Source organism: Acipenser ruthenus, chromosome 8 (assembly GCF_902713425.1).
Source record: "Acipenser ruthenus chromosome 8, fAciRut3.2 maternal haplotype, whole genome shotgun sequence".
NCBI classification, from domain to species: domain Eukaryota; kingdom Metazoa; phylum Chordata; class Actinopteri; order Acipenseriformes; family Acipenseridae; genus Acipenser; species Acipenser ruthenus.
The window spans coordinates 33,457,044-33,483,952 of NC_081196.1; the positions used below are offsets into that span (position 1 = coordinate 33,457,044).

At 39.8% G+C, this 26,909-nt stretch overlaps 1 long non-coding RNA gene across 1 annotated transcript; it reads right to left on the reverse strand.

Moving 5' to 3' along the window:
* Positions 1 to 974: 974 nt before the first annotated feature.
* LOC117406744 (uncharacterized) lies at positions 975 to 11,607 on the reverse strand. The gene is made up of 5 exons (XR_004544986.3): positions 11,415 to 11,607; positions 8,254 to 8,304; positions 6,045 to 6,356; positions 4,438 to 4,570; positions 975 to 1,892 (listed from the first exon to the last, which is right to left on the reverse strand). It is a non-coding gene; the product is annotated as an uncharacterized LOC117406744 (long non-coding RNA).
* Positions 11,608 to 26,909: the final 15,302 nt, after the last annotated feature.

Here is a 26,909-nt window from a genome sequence, read left to right on the forward strand (position 1 = left end):
AATACTAATTGTATTTACAGACACTTATCCAGGGCGACTTACAATTGTTAGAAGATATCACATTATTTTTACATACAATTACCCATTTATACAGTTGGGTTTATTTTATTGGAGCAATCTAGGTAAAGTACCTTGCTCAAGGGTACAACAGCAGTGTCCCCCACTGGGGATTGAACCCACAACTCTCCAGTCAAGAGTCCAGAGTCCTAACCACTACTCTACACTGCTGCTTGAAAAAGCACGAACCAAAAAAATAATGAACAACATAATTTTTTTTTTTTTTTTTTGCATTGGAGCAAAATACTTTTTACCTCAGAAAAGGCCTAAATAAATGGTACACTTTTTAAAGTTTGTGCACATTCTCTTATATTACTGAATTGTATTTATTTATTTTTATCTTAAGTATGCACTGCAGTTAAACCTTAGTAGTCAGGAGGCCTACATTTTAACAGGAAGCAAGGGACCACAGCATAAAAATATACCGCAGTGGTTTATTCTGTTTACTAGGTTCTTTCACATATTACTCAAATATACACTGAAAGGAGATGTAGGATTATTAAATTGTGTGCATTTTTTTTAGATGGTGATTTCCATTACATGAGAGTAGTTAAAACTTCATGTTGATTGGAAGTCGACTATCGCCAAGGTAAACACCAACTAAGACGTATTTGTAGTCACTTGCTTCGAGTTTCTCACAAATGTAACACTGCTTATCCAATTGTCATTAATCTCATTAACACTATCTGTATTAAGTTATTGAAAATAATCTGGGAAAAGGTGGGGGGGTGGGGGGGGGCTGTCTGTACATCTGTATGTTACACTTACATTTGTGCATGTCTTTGTAGAACCGCTTATCCAGTTATTAAAGATGTATTTCTCAAAAGCTTGCCAACAATGATTTCAATATCGGACCAACTGAATACTCAAATGGGGGAAATATATAAAATGGTCAAAAAGACACATTTAAAACAAAATCAGCATTTCAAGCTATTTATTGATGGACCGTTTTTTATACAGTAGTAGCTAACACTAGCCATTTAAATGTGTACACAAGCTTGCTTTTTTACCAGTCATCATTTGTACAGCTGTTATGAATTTCAGGCACTAAATATTGAATGCTTTTTATTTTTCTGAACAGAAACAAAAATGGAGTATACACTTGAGTTGCTAAATACTTCCATCATTTTAAATATAAAGTACAGGACTAGACATACTGTAGCACACTGACTGGAAAAGGACATTGAGAAAATGAAAGACTGTTCCTGATTGGCTGGACAGTTTTGAATTCAATAATATCTAAATAGAGGCTTATGACCAGTACACAACTTTCAAACAGAGAAATTGACAGTAGATTAATTGACACCCTTTAATTAAAATAAAAAACCTGAGCAGGGCCTGAGAAGGGGTTTAACGCATGCAGTTCCTACTTCAAAAAACAAAATGGAACATGTGGTTTATGGGCAAAAGGTGTGTTCTGTATTTTCTCCGACAGCATACATGCCACAGCCAGAATAGCTCTGATAAATTGTCAAGCAGTTTTTCACCAAAAATCAAATTGCTGACAAGAAAAAAAAGACAATTTGTTTATTAAAAACTGCTTTCATTTTTAATGTTAAAGCAAAGCAAAATTCTGACAGATATAAAAAATAGAAGCATTTAAAAAATATAAAAATATCAATATTTATTTATAAGCTTAACAGAAACAAAGCAATGACCAATATTTAAAACAATGACTGTTTACTAGCTGCATCTTCAAGCTCATGCCCCCATATTGCTAAGTGATGTTAATTTGGAATTAATAAAAGGGTTTGACAGGTTTTAAATAAATGAAATGAAATGCTGCCATTTCCATTCTTGTTTGTTTCTGTTCCATCTGCAGACTTTTTTCTTTTCTGAAATAGAAAAAAAAATGACAATTTTTACTGTTATACGTTGCAGTTTATATAGGGCAGCAATGTGGAGTAGTGGTTAGGGATCTGGACTCTGGGTTCAATCCCAGATGGGGGACTCTGCTGCTGTACCCTTGAGCAAGGTACTTTACCTAGATTGCTCCAGTAAAAACCCAACTGTATAAATGGGTAATTGTATGTAAAAATAATGTGAGATCTTGTAACAATTGTAAGTCGCACTGGATAAGGGCATCTGCTAATAAATAATAATAATACTATACTACTACCTTCTCCAAATTCTGACTCGACTATCCGCCGAGTATCCTCAGTCTCCCACTGAGACGCCCACAAAACAAAATATTTTTTGTTTATCCAATGGCCATATAGGAAACCAAAACGTATTAAACAAGTGTTATCGCCATTCTTCTGGGTAATGTAGTTTAGAAACCAATCCTTTAACCCTTCCTCTCCGGTGAACATTCTGCCTGTTTGAGGTCTGACTGACATAACGTGACTTTCGGCTTGTGTATCAGGACAAATATCCACCGAAAGTATACTGTATTATACCTTTCTAAACAGCTGACAATCTTAAGATTATTAATAACGGTTTCACACTATGATGAAATATACCCTACGATTACCTAGTTTGAAAATAACACGTACTCGACATTTTGAAAAGAGCTTTGAAACAGACTTTAAAGTTATAAGTGTAAAAAGTTGTTTAGGATGACAACAATGAAAACAATGACAACAATGAAAAATTACAGGTACATTATTTAAACAGTAGTAGCAACACGTGGGGACATATAACATTATATTTTTCAGAATCCTGCTACTTAGTCTTTAAGGGGAGCCCTCTGCCTCGCCATATTTTTTTGGCAACCAGCCACCACTGGGGCAGAGAAATGTTTAATTTGGCGACTTTATATTCAGGATCATTTTCTGGTTAAGAGGAGAAAAACACTAGAGCCCCATGCAGCAACGGAGGTTGTCATCATGAAGCGGTACTTCAATAAAACGTAAGCGCAGAAAATGAGTGAAAATGTATTTGGAAACCGGGTTTACTTGGCATGGAAACCACAATGATCCCTGGCCTCCCTTTATAAAAGTTTACCACAGTATTTTTGCAAATTTCCATTGGTTATACTGTGCATTTACCAGTTTGCTATGTTTATTAATATGATTTACCATACCTCGCTATTCTTTATAATGCTTACATATGCTTTACCATGCTAGCCTTACTATTAATTTATTTTTAAGCTAAATATTTTTCAAACATAGTTCGCTAAATAAAGTCTAAAAATTAAGTTCTCCACCATTGTGTGTTGCAGACTTTAAATGTAGTTTTTCTTGCGCAAAGGCATTTAGCAACCAACTGAGTCAATTTCGAAGATATTGGATATGCCTGGTATGTATGATTTATTGCCATATGTGTTGAAATACCGTCAGAGAAGACCCTCATAATTTCCACATCATGTTTGTTGAATATGTACCAGTCTTGATCACAGTTTTGTCAATAGCAATTCAATAGTTTTATAGATCTGGCAGTTTTCAAACCTGTCGCTTCAGATGGTCATGTTGCTGCGAAAGTATCTTGTCGCCCGATGAAAATATCGCATCCTAGTGGATGCAAGTAATACTGCACTTGCTCTATATGGAATTTGTTATAGATGTATTTCTTACATACACTCGAGTGTTGCAATCATGAAATTGTTTATGCATGAATGTCGTTTTTTTCCGTTTTTTTTTTTTTAAATGCCCTACTCTGAGAAATTGAAGGTCAAAGGTCACCACAAATCAGGGTATCAGGTTTTTGGTTCCACATGTCTGAACAAGCTGTTAATGTACTGTATGCTTATGAAGTATTTTACCCCTTCTGTAGGAAACTGGGTCACAAAAGTTGTATTATTAGACTAATTTTATATATATTGTAACAAAGCCTGCCGGCTCAGGTTCATTTGCACCCTTTTAAAGTATGCCCAGAACTGTAAGTTTTAGCGCGCTTGCACACTTATGTACAAAACTCAAAACAAAACAAACAAAAACCTAACTCCCCTCAGAGTACTAATTAAACATTTGGTTTTTAAACTAAAAGGGTTGGGACAGCTAAGCCATTTTCCCAACAAAACCATTATTTTTAATTTAACCAGGCTGGGCAAAGCCTTCACTGGTTTTCTTCTCCTACACTGGACAGCTAAGCTGTTTCCAGGTCACACTTTTCTTCAGGTATAAACACACCATACCTTCATTGTTCCACACACATCACTTCGTCTGTTCCCAGCTCCCTGGCAGTCCTCTCCTAGTGAAGCTTCATGCTCCCTTTTTATTTCATGTGACTGTTCCCAATTACTTTGTTTGAGACCAGACACATTCTCGCAGGGATCTGCCCTGCCACTATATATATTATATATATATATATATATATATATATATATATATATATATATTACACACACACACATAATTATCATAATTGTCCAAATGAGATACTTGGTGCAAAGTAATATTCTTGTGCATATTTATAAAAGCAAAAACAGTAGATACTTACTATTAAATGTAATTGTGTATCATGCTTCCGAGAAGATATATTCCAAGATGAAGAATTTCTGGTTTATTTGTAATGCTGCCATTTCCGGTCTTGTTTGTTTCAGTTCGATCATCAGATTTTTTACCTTTCTCTTCTGAAAATAAAAAGGAGAAGAGTTATGAACTTGAATTGCTCACTCTCTGTGCCTGACACACTGCACACAATCACCAACCCAGAACAACTAGAAAAGCACAGTTAAACTTTAATGATAAATGTTCCTGCAGATTTTCATTTTCTTCTTCAGTTTGTGTGCCAGTTTGTTTACTAAATTAGCAAGTGGAAAAATAGTTATGTGTGGATTTCTATATACTGAAAAATAAATAAATAAACAGAAGATCAACACAGCCACTCTTGGTCCCCTATTTACTTCTGGCTATCAATTTAAGCATTTTAAAACAGAGGCCAGATTAGGATGTGCACGCAATACTAGCTGCCAAATGACAATCTCTACATACATCTAAAGATGCTGGCACCAATTGAGGTTTGGTAAGCAAGTCAGTCGGGTCCGTCCCCTTTCCCACATTTATTGTATCTGAAGTGTTTATTCAAAGTAAAAAAAATAATGTTATTACATTATGAAAATGTGTCTAAGGCCACTTTGTTTATTGCGAAGACATGACAATAACAGGGAGAAAGAAAAAGAAAAAGTGTTGTCTACATTATTATTATGTGTTTATTTAGCAGACGCCTTTATCCAAGACAACTTACAGAGACTAGGGTGTGTGAACTATGCATCAGCTGCAGAGTCACTTACAATGTCTCACCCGAAAGACGGAGCACAAGGAGGTTAAGTGACTTGCTCAGGGTCACACAATGAGTCAGTGAGTGAGCTGGGATTTGAATGGGGGACCTCTTGGTTATAAGCCCTTTTCTTTAACCACTGGACCACACAGCCTCCTTATTGAAGGGATATCCAATATCATTTTTGCAGTTTCTCAAATATTGTGTGTCATCAAAGCACCCCATCAGATTTCTGTGCTCTTTCACCAAACAAATTAACCAAGATCACTTGAAATGGTGGTCCCGGTTCACTTGGAGAAAAACTCTGGTAGTTTAGAATGGAATCACACCAAGCAAAGATGTGACAACTGTGCAAAAAAACCATCCCACAATTATTATTCACCACAACCACCACCACACCTGGTAAAGAATGGTTCTACTAAAGGTGAGATCTTGTTACTAAAGTGTATACTAGTAACAGCCAGCATCATCTTGTGAATACTGGCTCAAGTTTTCTTGTGTAATGCTGGAAATACACAGTAGCTGTACATGCATTTTAAAGTACCAGGTTATTTCTTTCTACTGAGCAATGTGTTAGCATGTTGTTGCCAGACTTTGAGTTTGTGACCAAATCTAGTAAAGAACCCATAACTCAGTTACAGGTGCTTTATAAATGCATTCATGCAACAGGCATACCAAAGACAACATTATAAGACATGCAAGAAACATAAATGCAAGTTTAATAAACAAACCAATAGCAATTGTGCAACATGTAAACTCCGACAGGCACTGACTTCACACAGTGACATAATGCAAGAAACATACTCCTATTACTATGTAATACTAACCTGAAACCGTAAGATCGACTTCAGTGATATGGTTCAACCCACGGTTGTTTACAGCAGCCTTGCAATCGTAAGTTCCCGCATCACTTTGTTTAATGTTGTTCAGCTCTAGTGAAAAGTTGCCTTTTTTAACTTCATCTTTAAGGATCCTTGTTCTTTCCTTGACTTCATCTTCCCCACTTTTAAACTCACGCACAAGATTGTCTGATGAGTCATACCAAGCAATATGGACGTTTTCCAGGGGTGGTTTTTCATTTCCTTCATAGAAACAGGTCAGTAAAATGGTTTCACCAACATTCCCCAAGATTTTGTTTCCTGAAAAAATTACTAGATTACTACATACAAGAAGATACAGTATATAGTAGATTCTTACCAAACATTTTGAATTTGACCATTTATATTTCCAGATCTATACCTGTAAACTTAGTGTGCTCTGGTATTCAACAAAATAGCCTTGAAGAACTGATTTAGGATGGTTAACTAGTATCAGCTGATTTAAAATATAAATAAATAAACCACAAATATTTTACCAGGCTTTAACCAATAAAACACCCAATACAAAAGAAATGAAATCGGTGTGTATCCAGTAAGCACCAGAAAAACACTGGAAATGGTTAAAACGGATCATTGCTCTTGCTCGCGAGATGTAAAGCTATATTATAGTTCGATAGGGAGGATTTACACACTCCTGGAACTTAAAACAGAATTGCAAATTATAATTCGGCTGGTCAAGAGTACTCAGTTTCGTTATGTTAGCCTCCGTGCTGGTCTCAATCGCTCCGTAAACAGTGCTGACATAAACCACAACGATAGCCTGTTAGTGACCAAGCATTTAGAAATGCCAATCATGTATTTTTGTATTAGCTTCTCCAGGTCAGTGGTAGTAATTCGTGGATAGTGAACTTTCTCTTTGCCTCCTTTTCTGTATCTTTTCATTGTCAACAAAAATACATGATTGGAATTTTTAAATGCTTGGTCACTAACAAGGCTAACATTGAGGGTTATGTCAGCTCTGTTAACGGAGCGATTGAGACCAGCATGGCGGCTTCATTCATTTTAATTAATTACAATAAATGGAAATGTTGAAAAACTCCAGTTTAAAATTTACAATAAATAATAGAACCTTTTTTTTTGGATCAGTTTTATAAGCGGGATAACACTCCAGGGCTTGTGCATTTTGTTCCATTAAAATACAGCCGTATGTTAATGCAACACAACACACGCCCTGTCGTGTGATACTTTACAAGCTGCTGTATTGTATGTGAGGGCAATACACGAAAACCCATGTATGCATGGTCTTCCTGCATCTGTAGCTGAGTTTTCAAGGTCTCAGATTTTGGGTTTGCAATGAAATCTATAAGCTATGCTGCTGCCGTAATTATGTAACCTTCCCACAGACCACATGAACACAGCCGGCGAACCACAAGTGGTCCATGGATCACAGATTGAGAACCACTGCCTATTTTTTATATAAAGTCTACTTTGCAGAACCATATCAAATTCTTCAATGAACTGTAAAAAAACAGACTGTTTCTTCTGTTTCCATATTTGATTCAATTCCTTTAGAATTCACCATGTTTTCATTTAAAAAAACCAAAGCAGAAGCAATCTAGGAAGATTTTCTCGGTAACGTGTTTATGTGATTATAGGCCTACTTGTTCCCATCACATTTATGCATATTAATAAAGCGTCTTAATTTGCATGAACTAGCGAATTGAATTTCCCAAATACTATAGAGTCTACAGTGAAATTTGTATTATAACTACATTTACATGAATGAAGCCTGTTTCCATTGAGCTAAGTGCACATTTTTCATTTTTAGCAAATTAACAGGTCCACAGGAAACATTGCCATTGTCAATTGCGAATCCATTTTCGTATTGCGCCCAAAACAAACATTTTTAAAAGTATATATTTTTTATTATTATTATGTAAAGATATTTTGAAATCAATCAATTATATTATCTATTAATTCAAACAATGTGTAAATGTTATGAAACGGCACATATTCTAAGTAGGGCCTTTTTAGTGTGTTTTTTTTTTTTTTTTTGTAAAATATATATATTTTTTAAATTTAAATTGTACAAATAATAGTTTTCCAGGACAATATGAGGGATAATATTGACATGCACTGTAGCTGACTACAGATTAATGATTTAATTTAACTTGAAAAGCATCTATGTGGAAGTGGGGGGATGACTACTGTTACTTACCACTGCAGAGACTCATCCAGCCTACAACAATCCAAAGGAGCAACATTGTGCCTAAAATAAATAAATACAAAGTAAAATGAGTGCCAGACAAAGTATCATTAACATAGTAGTTGGTCGTTTCTAAAACTGACATAGTATTCAAATTAGGTCTATTCATGCCTGATACTTTCTTTTCATGAGAGAATGTTTCCTGATAGAGATATGCATTGTTTGATACAAGACCAATTGCACAACACCCTATAATATTGCAGTTCATTAAATGAGTACAATGTATGGTGCAGTGTATGTTGAAAATGAACCAGCTGATCCCACAGATCTGGGGACTGTGTGAGCTATGGGATGAATTGTCATTTTGAAACACACCTTCACAAATCAAGGGACAATAGAAGCATTGCAGGGTCCTCTTGATCATCCAAAATACTCAGATATTCAGACAAACTGATCCCCGGTAATGCCAACAAAAGCATACCCAAATCATTACAAAACCCAGGGAAGAGTTTCCTGTGGCAGCCTCCATACCCATATCTATAATCCTTTGCCGATGTTTCCATGCAGTTTAGAAACCCCAAATTCTCTCTCCATTGTAATCAGAATGTGACGTAGCAAGCACATATCACGCACCCAGGGCCGGATTAAAAGGACGTGGGGGCCCTACACTAACCCTTATCATGGCAAATGGTGTTACTGGCATATTGGTTAATCAGGCCTGGTGTTGGGGACAGAGAGTGTGAGCGGAGTGGAGCAAGCCAATTGTATATGGAGCGGGGGAGCGGAGTCCGCTCTTTCACAGCACCGAGAACGGTTTTACTTATCTTAAATACATGTTATTACATAGCTTATATTGTTTTTATACAGTTCTACGGTTATGCACCAATATAACGTGGTGAACATGGTTTATATTTTCTGCATTCTTAGGGATAGTTCATAGTCATACACTACAGGATGGTCCGTCAGCCCCGTTGAGACTCACTCATGTGTTCGTGGGTTGCTTTGAGCTCCCTATGAGATATTCGGATACAAACAAACCCAGCATAAAGCTAATTTGATACAAATCATATGCAGTGTTTATTCAAAGTTTGAAATGGGTGAGTACACTACACGACATCGTAGGAACATGTTAACTGCAAGATGATAGTTCCTAACTTTTAATTTATTTTCAATTTACGCATTTTTTCAGTATCAATTAATAATAATGAGGAAGCATCTTCGCAATGAATTAGATAACTTATCTCAACACGTTATGTGGGCTTTTTTTCTCTGCTGATCATATAGCTGGGCTAAACTGTGTATGCCTTTATTGCTTGTACCATACGACAGAAATCACATGCGAGACATAACTAAATCTCACTGTTAATGCTCATTTTAATTAACATTCAAAATATCTCTCAAAACAAACCTGTTCGTAGATTCATTCAACAGACCAGTAGTAGCATTGCATTTAATAGAACAAAACAATGTAGTTAAAAAAGGGAATAACTTAAGTCCTTTACTTCTTTTGGGGTTTTCTTTTGTAGCTAGAGAAACAAACACTATGGACTCAAAACCGTTCTTGCCGGCTGCAGACATCCACATTTGAATTTCCTTCAGCCTCCCGCATTGTACACGTTTACTTTTACCCTCCTTTTTTCTAAAATTCCAACCACTACATAAAAAACGACAATTTCTAAAATGTAGAGGCATACTGTGCACATTTGAGACAGGAAAGTTTTTTAAATTGACCTTAAAACTGAAATACATCAATGCGTAAATTGAGCCTGATTCATACATTTTATCCTGCAGACTGATGCCTCTGACGTAGTAGAACTAGGATCAGATCTCTCCCAAGAGGTAGAGGGCGTGGGGCATTTGGTATTCTACATTAGCAGAAAGCTGCTTGTGTGAAAGTCTCAGAGAACAGGTATGCTGTAATCAAGAAAGAAATGCCTAGCCGTCATAAAAGAACAAAATTAACCAAAAACAAGCTTCTGTGCGGGCCAGGAAGAGTTAGCAAACGGCGACCTCGTGGGGGTCCTACTCTAAACGTAATTTGCGTATACTTTAATCCGGACCTCCACGCACCAGTGTTGCCAGATCTACAGGTTTCACGTTTCTGCTCAGGTTAATCTGGAGGTAAGAAATGAGCAGAGATTTTTTGAGAGGTACATTTTTAATTTTAGACAATTTCTAAAGGTTTTTTTTCTGTCTGAAAACATTTTGCCCCCTAAGATTTATTCATAATGTGCAAGTCCTTCCTTTACTAAAATGGCAGATGTCCTGCGACATCATGCCAGTTAGCCGCCGCGGCCTAGTATGCAGTGAGATTTACTTTGACTGATCACTTCCTGTGCTGCAAGGTATTATTATTATGGCCCTAGGCCCACATATAGTCTGTGCTGCATAGAATTTTTGAGTGAGAGGCACAGGTGGGGGGCTAATGCTTGTTGCAGAGGAAATGAATTTAGTTGTAAGTGCAGTGTTTGAGTGTTGTGCCAGTCAGTGAATAGAGAGTCTGGAAAATGTAGAATAAAAACTACATTGACAGATTTATTTTATTTTATTTTTTTACAATTTAGCAATTGTGTGCTAATATATTACTGTAGGTTCATTTTAGAGGTTTAAGAATGATACAGGTACAGTGCATTCCAACCCTGTGTGCCCAACAGTTTTCTGTATTTAACCAGAATAAGGAACATACATTTTTATTAACCAGAATAAGGAACATATCATGAGGCTGTGTGGTCTGGTGGTGTGAGACATTGTTGTAAGTGACTCTGCAGCACATCCTAGTCTCTGTAAATCGCCTTAAAGGCATCTGCTAAATAAACAAATAACAAATGCATTTTCAAAAGAAATGTACTTCCCAATTGTATGCAATGATCAGGTATACAATGTATGTTACTTAACTGCATACGCTGATAAATTGCATAAATGTTACAGTAGGCACCTGGGCTATGCAATTAACAAGAATCAACTGTAATATATCTTAATATGATGTGCTTCTGGTATTATTAAAAGTTGGATTTCACAGTGTTACTTGCATGAATTGTCTCTTAACAAATTCAGTGTGTATTGAACATTTCACCAGCCTAATTGTTAGTGTTTACAATGAGAACAACAGCAACTGAGCACTCCGTAATCCCGCCCCCCAAATCGAACTTAAAAGATTAATATAACGATTTTACCGGTACAGCGTTCCTCCAGGCAAATAGTGGGTTACGGGAATATAAAGAAAAAAGCTGCAAATAACGGAACTGATAGAATTCTGCCACGTTAGGTGCATGCGTTCTAGTGCGCCGATACGTAAAATGGCCGGAAAAGACGTCACCACGTCTCGCAGCCACTATCACTAGGGGTGCGTTCACGCCACGCAGACTTTCGCCATTCTGCACAGAATCGGAGCAAGTAGCCAATGAATTTGTAGACTTAGCGTATCGTGAACGCACCCCAAATATCTTCTATATACATCTACACTGAGGTATGACACAGACCTAGGACTATATAAAGAAGGATAGGAAAATGATGTCACAAGTGGGCGGAGTTAGTAAACAGTGGAGCCATTTCTGGAGCCCATAGAGCGCTTTCACAGCCCACTCGCAATTCTTTTAACGTATTTACGCTCGCCCTGGCAAAATGTTTCTGGACATAATCAAGCATTAATTCGTATAAATAACAGTCAGTCACTTTATATTAACGATATTTTGTTTTGTTATTTCAAAAATACTGAGATATCCTGGCACTGCAACACAGCATCGCCGCAATGTATTCAGAACTGAATCGGCTCCACAAATGGCGCCTGTAAATGAGTACGGAACTGCATCACGGGATTGACTGTCCTAGACACAGGCCCGGTTTTTGGGATGGAACTGCATAACAGTCTAGCGTTTTGATTGGTCCATGTCTGTCACATGAATATGTCGTCACACGAGTGGGAAAGCTTGCAGGCATTTTTAACATTGAGATCTGGTGGTCTAAACTTTGAGACTTTTCCTCCCTAAACAAAACTTTTAAAATTAAATGGATTAAACCATTTTTTAAGAATCCTGCCTCAATTTAGAACTTTATTCCTGCCCATGTCTTTAATAATTTAGGTGGCTTAAATTTCATACTCTTATGTAATTATGATATTAATAAAATTCCTATAAAACTTTCAACTTTCCCATAAACAGATTATTTTATGCTGGTCTCTAATTTATAAACATAACTTCTCACCCCAAAAATATTTCATTTGGAACAACAGAGATATTGATACAAAAATAAGTCTATTTTTTTCCCCAATTGGTTGGATAAGAATATACTCTTACTTTAGTCAACTTCTTAACCCTACAGGCCAGCTTTTCAGTTATGCAGAGTTTTTATCTGAATATGCATTTCCTGTCACAGTTAAGGAATATGCTATTGTTTTTGATGCCATTCCCAGTGCTGTGAGAATGCTTTTACAGAGTGCAACCAAAGGTGCTTCTTGCCCTTTGCCCTCTTTAGAACCAAATGCTGTATTAATAGGAAATGATTACCTTCTTCATAACAAAAAGAAAAACAATAAGGAGATCCGGTCTCTTATTCAAAGTGACAATATCTCTGTTCCCTCTGCTGTTGCATACTGGAATAGCATTTCTGTAGGTGTTAACTGGGAAGACTCCTGGACACTTTGTAATACTTATTGACCAACAAGGTTAAGAAGATATCATATAGGATTATCCATAAATGTTACCCAGTTAAATACAACCTAAAAAAAAATAAAACCTGACATTGACCTTAACTGCTCCTTCTGCAATATTTACTCTGAAACTACGACTCATTTATTTCGGAGCTGTAGTTACTCAGATATTTTTTGGACTGACCTAACCAACTATATACATAAAAAGATAAATAATAAAATTAAATTTAATTTGAGATACATCTTATTCGGAACAACAACATGTGTAAACCGACCAAAATGAAATCTTTCTGGTAAATCTCTTGATCTTCCATATCCATAAATGTAAATTTACTCTCCAAAAACCTGTTTTTTTCATGTTTTCAAAAGAAATGGAACAATATGTTAGTATAATTAAAAAAATCTAATAACAAAAAAGCCATTAAGACCTATAATGCATGCAAAAGCTATAAAGTCTATGTATAATTATATATTGAGATTTCCCCCCCCCCCCCTCCGTCCTTAGTAATTTTATGTTACAGCTGGTGTCTATTGTATGGAACTATTTTGTCTATTTTCTGTTTTGCTTTTTTCTTGACTTTTGATCCAATAAAAATGTAAATAAAAAAAAAAATTATCATTGCAATCAGAGATAGAGAGAGATCTGCTTTCCACAACCTTTCAATTAAAATATAATGTGGTATTTTGCTGTACTAACATAATAAACTGTGGGTTATTGCTTTATATGAATTATAAACTTTCTTATGTTCTTATCATGTCATGCACGAATTGGCTTTCTGTGGTGGTATACTTTTTTCTTTCAAATAGCATATATCTATAATCGTTTGCGTGATATATTTCAATATAAAATGTATATTTAGCAAGTGGGGGGTGAGGGGGTCTTTAGAGAGTGGCAAATGGAAACCATGTATACCAGTTAACCCTGAAGCCAGACTACGCCACACAGAATAACACAGAAAAAAAGGAGCTTGTATAAGTTACCACTATTATATAACTCAGTGGTTTTGAACCCTGGTCTTGGAGTACCCAATGTACTCTGTGCCTCTGCTGGTTTTTGTTCCAACCGAGCTGCTCTCAATTACATCATTCAACCCTCAACTAATAATTTACCTCATCGGAGCCTTAAAATCATTTTAAACAGTTGTGGTTTCAAGTTAAGTATAACATTGTATAAGGAACTTGAATCCTCCAACATGTCATAAGCTGAACTATTCAAAAAGTCAAATTAAGCAAATTATTAATTAACTTAAGGGTACGGAACTTCTATCGCATCCACCTCTTCTGCAATACAAATCACAACTAAATCGGCTTCCATGCTTTGCAGCTAACCTCGAAATCGTGTCCAAGCTCCGGCTACACAGACCGTGATGTCAGACGCAGACTCCCGTCTGTAATCTAGCCATCAAAAAAGTATTGTGAACACAGCCCTAGCCTCAGTTTACACGGCCCTTTAAATGGTAACAAGCTGAAACGATTTATCTAATTGAATGCAGTTAATCACTTACACCTGCCACATTCTCTCAGTGAGGAAACTCACTTAACAGGTAGCACCCGCTACATTCACACTATTGCAGTTTTGTTACAGGACACATTAGTTTATCTCTAATGTAAAATCACAGTTTTACATATAGACTGTCCCTGTTTTCATTTACATCCCAAATTCTGGGCCGCTTTGCTTTTCAGATAATGTCCCTAATTCTGGGCCGATTTGGTTTGCAGATAACGTCTCAAATTCTGGGCTGCTATAGTTTTCAGATAACGTCCCAAATTCTGGGCACTTCTGGTTTTTAGGTAATGTCCCAAATTCTGGGCTGCCTGCATTTTCAAATTCAGCCTAGTTTATGGGACTCAGCTGACAGCCGAGTTTCTAAGTCATGCATGCACAGTTTACCATAAACTGGATCATGAATTCATTTAAGAGTAACCCTTAGTACATTAATCAAAGTTAATGTATTTTTTACTCTCCCCAGAAAACATTATTTTTTTTATGAAAAAACAGAAATAAAATGTAAATGTTAAAAAAAAAATGTATTTCTTTTTACAATGAAGAAACTACATTGCACTGAAATAGATACATGAAAATGAATTAAGGCAGTCGTTTTCCTTTATTAAAGGCTAATATTAAAACACATTTTTGGGAAGGAACATGGTATTCCAAAAAAAGGACATCTCATTTGCTTATGTAATGTCCGTCAATATATTGTAGCATTTCGGGTTCTTTTTGGGACAGAAATGAGACTGCAACTGTGAGTAGATGAAGGCCGTTTACTTTGACAATGATTAAATAATCACAAAATAAAATCATAAAGTGAGGGAAAGGGGACTGGGAGTCAAAAGTGACCCCTGCATGCTACACACCACCATGCAACCCCTACATGCACACACCACCATGTAACCCCTGCACGCCTACACACCACCATGTAACCCCTACATGTATACACCCACCATGCAACCCTTGCACGCATACACCACCATGCAACCTTTGCACACTACACACCACCATGCAACCCCCTTCACGCACACACCACCACGCAACCCCTGCACGCTACACACCACCATGCAACCCCTGCACGCACACACCATCATGCAACCCTTGCATGCTACACACCACTATGCAACACCTGCACACACACACACCACCATGCAACCCCTGCACACATTCACCCACCATAGCAATTCTTTGCAAAATATATTTTCGGGTGTTCAGCCCCATTCATGTCTATGGCAGTGTTAAAAAACAAATTTTCAGTCATATCTCTCGAACCAGAGTACCTACAACCACCGTTCGAAGGGTTCGATATCAGCCTGAATGTAACATGTCCAGTTTCCTAGCAATTCTTTGCAAAAAAATATGCTCAGGGTGTTCAGCCTCAATCATGTCTATGGCAGGGTTGAAAAACACATTTTTCGAACCAGAGCATGTAAAACCACCATTCAAAGTGATATAGACTCAGGGGAGCGCACCAAACCACCCCCTAAAATGGTGTGGTGGTTCACTCAAAAACTCATGTCGAAAAAATGCACTTTGCCGAGCCGTCCTGGCATCTGAACCATGAAAATGATGACTCCTTGTTCGGGGGCCCGAGATACGCCCTGTCAAAAATGTCCAAAAACGACCCTTTTCGGGGTCATATCTCCATGACCCCGGGGCCTAGAAACCGGGTTGAACTTCCTAGGGTCATGTCTGGGGGCCCTCTTTCACAGGGAGCCACCCGTTTTCAAATGCCCTGAGGTGGACCCCCGTACCGATTTTCAAGTCTCGGGGGGGCCCCCCGGAAGTTGAGATATAGCACCCTGAAAAATGTCTATGGAGAGCTAAGACTCTTCTGCACACAAAGAGCGAATTCCATTATAAAAACACCATTGGGGTAAGGCTCAGCAAATGGCGGTCGTGGGTCGTACGAACTCGAAGGAACCCATTTTCTTTAGCTAAGACTGTTGTGCATCTAAAGAGAGTACTAACGAGTTTGTTGGCCCAGGATTTGTGGACTCATGGGGTATGACAGGAGGCCCCCCCCCCCCCCCCCACCGCGATTTCCTATGGGAAAATACATACAAAAAATGGCCATTATATATAAGACCTGAAACGTGCACATTTTGTAGTGTATTTATGCAACAGAACCACCGATTTAAGTCATTAAGTGTTTTGTGATCACAGTATCAGCTTGAGTGTATCAGAGCATAGTTTTGCATCAAAAGCAAGCGGAGGCGACAAGAAGCATGATGTACCCTATTCTTTAAAATATCACTTTGTAGTGCAAATTTGAAGATCGCAACCACTTGCAAATTGGTACTGCAATTTAAAGGGCTGTAGTGTCAGACTGGTAGTCCCTAACTGATTCAAGTGTTTTTGGAATGATTCCTGCAAAGACTGATTTATAAGAAAAAAAAAAGAGATTGACAAACAGCATTTTGCTTTATATGCAGAAACGGGCAACTACAAGAGGGTGTCAAACAAGCTGTGCATGGGCTGGGAATACCCGTGAGACATATAGATAATGAATCCAGAAGCTCGAGTGTCTAGCTTATTTGGTTCCCATGCAGTACCTGTCCTTAGATGGCTGAAACCACTGTATCGCTGTATATATACAGTACTGTGCAAAAGTTTTAGGCAGGTGTGAAAAAATGCTGTAAAGTAAGAATGCTTTCAAAAATAGACATGTTAATAGATTATATTTATCAATTAACTAAATGCAAAGTGAGTGAACAGAAGAAAAATCTAAATCAAATCCATATTTGGTGTGACCACCCTTTGCCTTCAAATCAGCATCAATTCTTCTAGGTACACTTGCACAAAGTCAGGGATTTTGTAGGCATATAGTCAGGTGTATGATTAAACAATTATACCAAACAGGTGCTAATGATCATCAATTCAATATGTAGGTTGAAACACAATCATTAACTGAAACAGAAACAGCTGTGTAGGAGGAATAAAACTGGGTGAGGAACAGCCAAACTCAGTTAACAAGGTGAGGTTGCTGAAGACAGTTTACTGTCAAAAGTCATACACCATGGCAAGACTGAGCACAGCAACAAGACACAAGGTAGTTCTACTGCATCAGCAAGGTCTCTCCCAGGCAGAAATTTCAAAGCAGACAGGGGTTTCCAGATGTGCTGTCCAAGCTCTTTTGAAGAAGCACAAAGAAACGGGCAACGTTGAGGACCGTAGACGCAGTGGTCGGCCAAGGAAACTTACTGCAGCAGATGAAAGACACATCATGCTTACTTCCCTTCGCAATCGGAAGATGTCCAGCAGTGCCATCAGCTCAGAATTGGCAGAAAACAGTGGGACCTTGGTACACCCATTTACTGTCCGGAGAAGTCTGGTCAGAAGTGGCCTTCATGGAAGACTTGTGGCCAAAAAGCCATACCTCCGACGTGGAAACAAGGCCAAGCGACTCAACTATGCACGAAAACACAGGAACTGGGGTGCAGAAAAATGGCAGCAGGTGCTCTGGACTGATGAGTCAAAATTTGAAATATTTGGCTGTAGCAGAAGGCAGTTTGTTCGCCGAAGGACTGGAGAGCGGTACACGAATGAGTGTCTGCAGGCAACAGTGAAGCATGGTGGAGGTTCCTTGCAAGTTTGGGGCTGCATTTCTGCAAATGGAGTTGGGGATTTGGTCAGAATTAATGGTCTCCTCAATGCTGAGAAGTACAGGCAGATACTTATCCATCATGCAATACCATCAGGGAGGCATCTGATTGGCCCCAAATTTATTCTGCAGCATGACAACGACCCCAAACATACAGCGAAAGTCATTAAGAACTATCTTCAGCGTAAAGAAGAACAAGGAGTCCTGGAAGTGATGGTATGGCCCCCACAGAGCCCTGATCTCAACATCATCGAGTCTGTCTGGGATTACATGAAGAGAGAGAAGCAACTGAGGCTGCCTAAATCCACAGAAGAACTGTGGTTAGTTCTCCAAGATGTTTGGGCCAGCCTTCCTGCCGATTTCCTTCAAAAACTGTGTGCAAGTGTACCTAGAAGAATTGATGCTGTTTTGAAGGCAAAGGGTGGTCACATCAAATATTGATTTGATGTAGATTTTTCTTCTGTTCACTCACTTTGCATTTTGTTAATTGATAAATATAAACTATTAACATGTCTATTTTTGAAAGCATTCTTACTTTACAGCATTTTGTCACACCTGCCTAAAACTTTTGCACAGTACTGTAAATATATATATATATACCCTATAAATATCACTTTTTATTGTGTATTTGAGGAATACAACCACTTACGAACTTCATTTGAATTGCTGTGCTATCAGAATATCAGTGTATAACTTTGCTGGGTATTGCAGTGTATGCTGGGTATCAAAAGGCTGTCACGTTTACAAAAAAGGCCGTCAAAGTCACAAAAAAATAAGTGTGCTCCTAACCCAGTACTTGTCTTTTTAATTGTGTGCATCCAAATACTTGCAGTTAAAAGTTTTAAGAATTAAGCCTACTGTTTGTTATTTTGTCCTAAACCAGCAGTTTGTCACCCAAATGTATTAAATAAATGGGGGGGCTGTTCATCAGATTATTCTCCTTTTATTGTAACTGAGGTACCATTCAGCTGAGTGAAAATTGTAGAGGGGTACTCGAGCTGAAACCTCCAGATAGAAGGGGTACAGTTTCAAAAAAAGGTTGAAAACCCCTGACCTACAGTATAAACTATTAGGAATAGGTAAGGAAAATGTTGACTAATACATTACAATAGGATTTATTTGAAGTTGTTGAAGGGCACTGGTCTCTTAAACCCAGAAGGTCTGATTAAACCCCTACACCTTACTAAATATTGATGGACATTACATTATTATTATTATTTATTTCTTAGCAGATGCCCTTATCCAGGGCGACTTACAGTCGTAAACAAAAATACATTTCAAGAATCACAGTGCAAGTATTAATACAATTAAGAGCAAGATAAAAAAAAATTGAAATACCATGTTCCTAAGTGTTTTCTGGGGAGAGTAAAAAATACATTAACTTTGATTCATGTACTAAGGGTTACTCTTAAATGAAATCACGGTCCAGTTTATGGTAAACTGTGCATGCATGACAGCTCGGCTGTCAGCTAAGCAGAATATCCCAAAAACTGGCCTGAATTCGAAAATGCAGAATTTGGGACGTTATTTAAAAACCACAGCGGCCCAGAATTTGGGACGTTATCTGCAAACCAAATCGGCCCAGAATTTGGGATGTAAATGAAAACAGGTGCAGTCTATATGTAAAACTGTGATTTTACATTAGAGATAAACTAATGTATCATGTAACAAAACTGCAATAGTGTATATATATTATATTAAAAAATATCGCACAAATGATTATAGACATTTGCAAAAAAGTACACCACTACAGAAAGCCAATTCTTACATTCGTGCATAACATGATAATTCATATAAAGTAATCACCCATAGTTTATTATATTAGTACAGCAAAATACCTAATTATAGTTTAATTAAAAGGTTGCGGAAAGCAGATCTCTCGCGCTCTCTCTCTCTCTGATCGCAATGTTAAAAATGCCTGCAAGCTTTTCCACTCGTGTGACGACATATTCATGTGACAGACATGGACCAATCAAAAAGCGAGACTTATGCAGTTCTATCCCAAAAACTGGGCCTGTATCTTACCTCATATAAATAGGGGACATGGCGGACGTGATCTGTTCCTTTTGTGAATGGTTAGGAAAGAACCTAAAAGGAGTCCCTGCATGTAATAACCGTGAGTGTTCTGTTAGTCTGTCTTGTAAACGTTGTTTGTTTGTTTAGTTTGTCTAAAAGGTTACTAACACGATCCGGAGCTGCAGCCGCAGGCCAGCATTAAACCCGAACACCAGCACTTCACTTTCCACTGAGAACTGTCTTTTCACCACAAGCACTTAAATCACGCACCATAGGAACTATATCTGTGTCTTTGTGTTTTGTGTGGGTGATAAGACTGGAGTTTTTGGTTGCGGGTCAAACCCATGGGATTTTACAAAACCGAAGTGATACACGTCGCTGTAATCACTTCCAGCATTATTATTTACAGGTGTTTGCCATAAGGCTCTGGACATTGTAGTAATTTATCAATAAACACCCTTGCACCTGTTCGGAATTGTCCGTGTGATTTGTACCTGCACTGCACTCACCTGTATCCACTCACCACTTTGCCACAGGGTCCCATGCACACCGTGGACACCGGGATCACAGTGACGCTGGTTTGACTGCAACGCTTGCCAGCCTGCACAGCCGACCTCCTGCCACCCCAAAGCGGCCCAGGGGAACTCAGCCCTTCCCCGGCCAGTCCCGCCACCCTGCCCAGCGCTGCTAACCGCTGCTCGACTGCTGTGGGACGATACAACCACGCCCTGCCCTACCTCCCAGAGTGACCCAGCATCCATAGCAGTCTCCCCTCTGCCGCCGGTTTTGGCTGAAGACCCAGCTCTCAGCACAGTGCACACAGTCTGGCTTTGGAGCTGCGAGGGACTTTGCCCACAGCAGCGGCACCAGCTGTGGGAACTGGCGTATGAGCATCGCCACCGTTTCGTAACTGCCTCGGAGAACGGAGTCCTTGCCGCCAACCACTCGCCCGCCAAGAAGCCACAGAGCAAGTGCTGGAGGAGAAGAAGGCAGCGGGGATCATAGAGTTGTCTTACAACCCCTTTGAGTGGACCCCGGAGCACGAGGAGGCGTTTGCGTCCCTGCAAAGTCCCTGCAACCTGTTGTGCTGGTTTCTTATGAAACTGGGGATTAGGATGCCACTGTGCTGCAGGCTTACGTGGTGACGGCAGTTGCTTAGGGAGAAGACATACCAGTTCTTTGGTGGACTCCCGTGCGAGCTTGGTGCAGCATCTCATCCACCGCTGGGCCAAATGTGTGACCTGGGGTGACTGGAGCATCCAACAGTGCCATCTTGTCTCCATCAAGCACACGTGCCTGGGAGAGCCAAAGCTGCCTGCAAACAGCCACCAGTGCGGCCAAATTGCTGTATTTTGCTTGTCCACTGAGCTTGGACAGCCAGAGCAGGTTCCTGGAGACTAAGCGCAGCTAGTTCAGTTGTTGAGATGAGGGCTTGTGAGTCTCGGCAGTGCACCCAAGAAGATGTGACTGGTAAGCTACAAGGATGCTGTTATAGCTTCCTAGGTGTGCGGTAAACACACTAGCTGCATATACCTTCTTTAGAATGACATTGGTTACCCTGCACTGCTTGTTTGGGCACACCACATCCTTGGATAGCAAGGACAGGTTGGTAGGGTGAACAAGAGCCGCAATGTGTGTCTCTACTGGCAGAAAATGGGTTAGGCCCAGTGTGTCCACTTCAAACACCTTGTACAGGGGGTCCACAGAGTGGGGGACAGCCGTGGCTATAGCCAGGTGTCCCCAGGTGGACTGTAGCTCAAACAGAGCGTATCTTCTCGACTGGACTCCTGAACGCGACTCCTACCCTCCCTTGACACAGAGATATGGGAGGTGGGTCTAGCCTCACTGACAGAGCATTGGCGATCCCGAGCGCTGAGCAGGCGTGAGGGAGCATTTTCTGGACTGTTGGGCCACTCGACTCTCAAGTACACGCTTGGAGAAGGGGGCACACAAATCATATGAAGTGATGTCTGTCAGGGCCTTTTAGCAGATATATGGTGCACTGAACATGCTTGTCCTTTGTATCCAGACATGACAGTAGTGCAGTGTACACAGCAGTAGTGTCAGAGCACAGTTACTGCACTAGGTGCTGGTAATCGGTACCGACACTCAGAACTGTTGTGGTGCACTCGGTACCGACATGTGCACTCAGTACCGACAACTGGTACCGACGCAGTGCACTCGGTACCGACACTCGCTGACATAGAATGATAAAAACATACACATATTCTACACCACTTCTATTATGAGTGTCACCATCACAGACTGCTCTAGACAGAAGGATATCATAAAATGAACCACAGTGACAGCCAATGTGATGGATTCAGGAAGTGGATAATGTGAATGTGTGCCTTTGCCATGGATAAATGGTCAGTGTTGTTCCGTTTTCTTGACATGTTTTATAGTTAAATAAATAACTTCCTGTAATTGTTACACTCTTTACACAAACTGTATTTAAGAACTAATGGCCTCGTAATTAAGGATTAAAACCTAACATTATTTGCTGTTAAATGACAAAATAAGTACACGCTACGCTGAAATACAGTTTAAACCGAAAAAAAATGGATTCACACAGAGACACTGGACTCATTTTTTATGGTATAGCGACTTTGGTTTCCTGACTCCTGAGATCGCATTACACACAGAAGGTCATTTCAACTCAAGTGGACCAGATCCTGGAGAGGTAGAGGCGAAGGCGCCTTCAGAAAAATCATAACGAGCCCCATGCAAAATTCAAATCGTGGGTGTATAGTTCTAATGATGTAAATCCTGTTCATTCAAAGTGAATTATAATTATCCACCTCTGCTGTGACAATGACTGATCTTAGTCCTGAGCAAAGTAAGCATGATATTTTATTAAGGGCAAAACCCTTAAAAATAAGCTTTAAAATGATCCTGACATTGCTTACCTTCATTGCATTGCTTGCATTATAAGCAAATATTGTGTCCAAATGTAATCATTAGAAATGTTTTTAAACAGGTTTTGCTTGTAATAAGTGATTAGTGTTTTTTGTTTTTTGTTTTTTTCTGCCAAGGAAAAAAAGGGAGCACAGATGCTACAGATGTGTGGTGTAAATCAGCTGTTCTGGTATAATTAGTCAAGGAATGTCCCAACTAAAGTTTCAGTTTCCAAACATTTTAAAAATATGTTTTACAGTGATTCAGTAGGGAATTGGCATATATATAGGAAATGAAACAAAAAAAGCATCATGCCCTCAACTTTGGGCATCATAATGTGTACCCAAGGCCAACAAACAACCTGATTATTTATATGACAATATGACAACCTGATTATTTTATGGCTTTCCTTTTGAATTGTCATTGATCCTTGCTTAATATGGTCTTTTACAAAAATGTTTTAGTTCTAGCATGGGTTCAACTTTAAAGAGTCAGTAGCAGGGTCAAGTATCACAGACCAAAGGAAGGGGGGCAAAAGGTTTGAGAATCACTGCTCTAAATCAGAGGTTTTCAACTCACTGTGTCTGCTGGTTTTCATTCCAACTGAGCTCTCAATTACTTAACTAGACACTTAATTGAAATTATAATTTGCTTAGTTACCTTTTTAATTGTTCTCAGCTCTTTAAGGAGGCAGTTTGGTCCAGTGGTTAAAGTCCAAGGCATGTAACCAGAAGGCCACTGGTTCAAATGCCACTGACTGACACACTGTGTGACCCTGAGCAAGTCACTTAACTTCTTTGTGTTCCATCCTGCAGATGAGACGTTAAATCAATGTCCTATTGTAAGTGACTCTGCATATAATGCACAGTTCACAGCCTACCTCTGTAAAGCACTTTGTGATGGTGGTCCACTATGAAAGGTGCTATATAAAAATAAATATATCATAGATATTATTAAACAGTTGAAGAGTTCAAGTTACTTATAAAATTATATTTAAAAAAAACAACGAAACCCTGCTACTTACTCTTTAACAATTATTATATTTAATCTGATAGTCAGTCTAGACGTCCCGACCCCTCACCTGAGTGCCATAATTCTGCTTTTGGTGGATGCCCACAGCCTGTAATTGGTCGCAGCCAAACCGATAATCGGTGTCCATGCAATCTTGCAACTGCCTGGCATACTGGTCCGGTTGCCTCTCCCCGGTCGTCCAGTGGCTGACCAAATGGCAGCTCAGCCAGAGCCCTCAGCTCCTGGCCAATCATCATCAACTCAGGCGTGCAGCTGGTCGAATCCTGCACAGCTGTGTGGTTGGCTATCCAGTTGCCTGCCGGTGTGCCTACGGCTGTATCAAGATGCTGTGGGTACCTCAGGTTGCAGTAGCCGCCCAGCCCTTGCATGTTGCCCGGTGCTGCCCTCAATCCTTGCCCACTCGCTGCTCTACCAGAACCAGCTCCTGCTCCCGAATTTTCCACTTGTAACAGTGGCTGCAGTCCTCCTCAGCACAGAGGTGTCAGGGCAGCAAGTCCGCATTGGTGTGATGCACCCCAGACCAATGACCACCTCCTGGAAAGTCAGCAGCCACTGTAGTGCAGCGTGGTCTGTGCGGACGAGGAACGGTAATCCACAGAGGTAGTGGTGGAAGAGGCATACCACCGCCACCACAGCAAGCAGCTCTCAACGTGTCATGCAGTACCACTTCTCTGCTTTGTTCAGCAACCTGCTGAAGTAAGCCACTACTCGCTCCCAGTTCTGCCACTGCTGGGACAGAACCGCTCCTATCCCCTAGTTGTTGGCATCTGTGTCGAGCAGGAATGGGTTGTCACGGATGAGCTAGTTAATAAGCTCGGCCCCGGGGACTGTTATCAGATTTATAAACGGGGAACTCATGTGAAATTAACGAGAAGTGTTCCAGATATGGTAACCCATTGTGAACAAAAGGAGATGGATACACATGGAACCTTCCATGGGTTAAAACCCTGTTAAGATACGGGCCCGGGACAGGGCTATAGACTTGTAGCTCACAGTTTAGCAAGGAAAAAAAAACACCAGCTTATGAATGAACTGGATGCATAAATCTTAATGGGGTCCCCTTGAGCTGTGAGACCTGTGCTCCTGTTTGGAGTCACATCTGTATACATAAACCTTGGGGATACATACCTGACCCAAACTCACAGGCTACAGGAGAAATAGTAAGGGCTACTTGTACTGTTTGCCGTAATCAGATTGATTAGTGTATGAACCAGCCGATAAACTGAGCAGACTGTAGAGAAGTACAGGGAGAGATTTTACTTCAATGCAGGGTGAAGCCCAGGCGAACCAAACACACCTGTGATGCTGGGAATTGGATTCCGAAGGATCTGTTTGTCCTACGAGACGATCCATTGGGAATAAAGAAGGAATCCCAACTTGATTCAGAAGTAGATGGAATCCCACTTGATTCAGGAAAAAGGAAAGTATAACCTGTTCTCTGTGTCTGCAGCCTCAAGGCAGGATGTGCCTGCACACCTCAGTCACTAAATGTTCTTTGTAAAATGGCTAAAGACAGAATGTGGTTAAGAAAGGCTAAGCTTGACCTTTAACTATTAAAGGTTTTTTGCAATAACATCTTACTCTTCCAGTAACACCACTCGCTGATATAAATTGTTTTATCATATAATAAATCAGTTTTAATTTAACTCACTGACCTAGATTGCTTTCTTAAGAATAATGTTGTAGTGCTTTCTTAAGAATAAAAAATAGCTTCATAGTTTTAAAAATAAAGTGTTGCTATCAGCCAATTGCCAAAAGAAACAATCATTGATTTCCAGACCACAGTTCCTGGTTCTTTTTCCGTGAAGCATCTGGAACCTGATACAGTGTAAGCCTATATATCAAGAAAGGCATAGCCATAACTATTTAAAGTGTAAGTCATATATTAGTTCATGCATATAAATGTGATAAGTGCTTATGTTGTATTGACCTGAACACTCAATAACAGAAATAACTGAACATACATGTATAAGAATACCGTGATGATTTAATAGGAGTATAAGGTATTTGTGTTGAATGATTAAATAAATAAAAATGATGTGCACAAACAACACCACTGGGAGATTATGAATAACCGTGGTCCTCCCAGGTGCATCCCCTTCCCGAAGCTCCAAACGTGACAGGGTACACAGGATCATGTGGCAGTAGCATAGGCGCCTGGATCAGCGCTTCCCGAAGGCTGTCAAAAGCAGTGTGACATGCCTCAGTCCAATTGAGTGGCTCCTCCTTTTTTAGCAGCTGGTGAAGGGAACAGAGAGGGTGGCAAAGCGGGCAAAAAAGCAGGAATAGTAGGAGGCCAACACCAGGAGCCCCCGCAGCTACCATTGGTCGGTGGGGTCGTTCACTCTGTGTCCCAGGAAGCTGACCTCCCACTTCATCAACTAGCACTTGTCTGGGTGCAGCTTTAGGCTGGCTGTCTCCAGGCACTGTAGTACCTCATGCAGGGAGCGAACAGGCTCATCAAAGGTTGGCCCATGTACTATAAAATCATCCAAGTACACCAGGCAGCGCTATGGTGGGACCCCATTCAATGCTCTCTCCATCAGCCGCTCGAACGTGGCAGGCACATTCCATTTCCCCCAGGACCTTGTCCCCTGTTTCTTGACGTGCCAGAGGTAGTCAGTGAGGCCACAGCTTAACGTGCTGCGTCCCTGATCTCGATGTCGTGCTGCACCAGGTGGATCCGGCCAGCAACAGCTCCCGCAGCTGACCCTGCTGCTCCGGGCAAAGCCCCTCATAGCTGCAACACCAAACTGCGTTTACTGTCAATAGAGTGACATCTCGGCTGGCAGGCAGACGAGCTGTTAACTCAGGTCAGCTTGACCGTGGGCTTGCGGCAGCTACTTGTGGACAGCGTTCTCTCTAAGGCTAAAATGTGCGCATTTTTCGCAATAACTGGCAACAACATTCACACACAGTTTACTAATTTTCGCAAGTTATTATAAATATCAACCTTAATCAAAACTCAACATCTCGAGGTA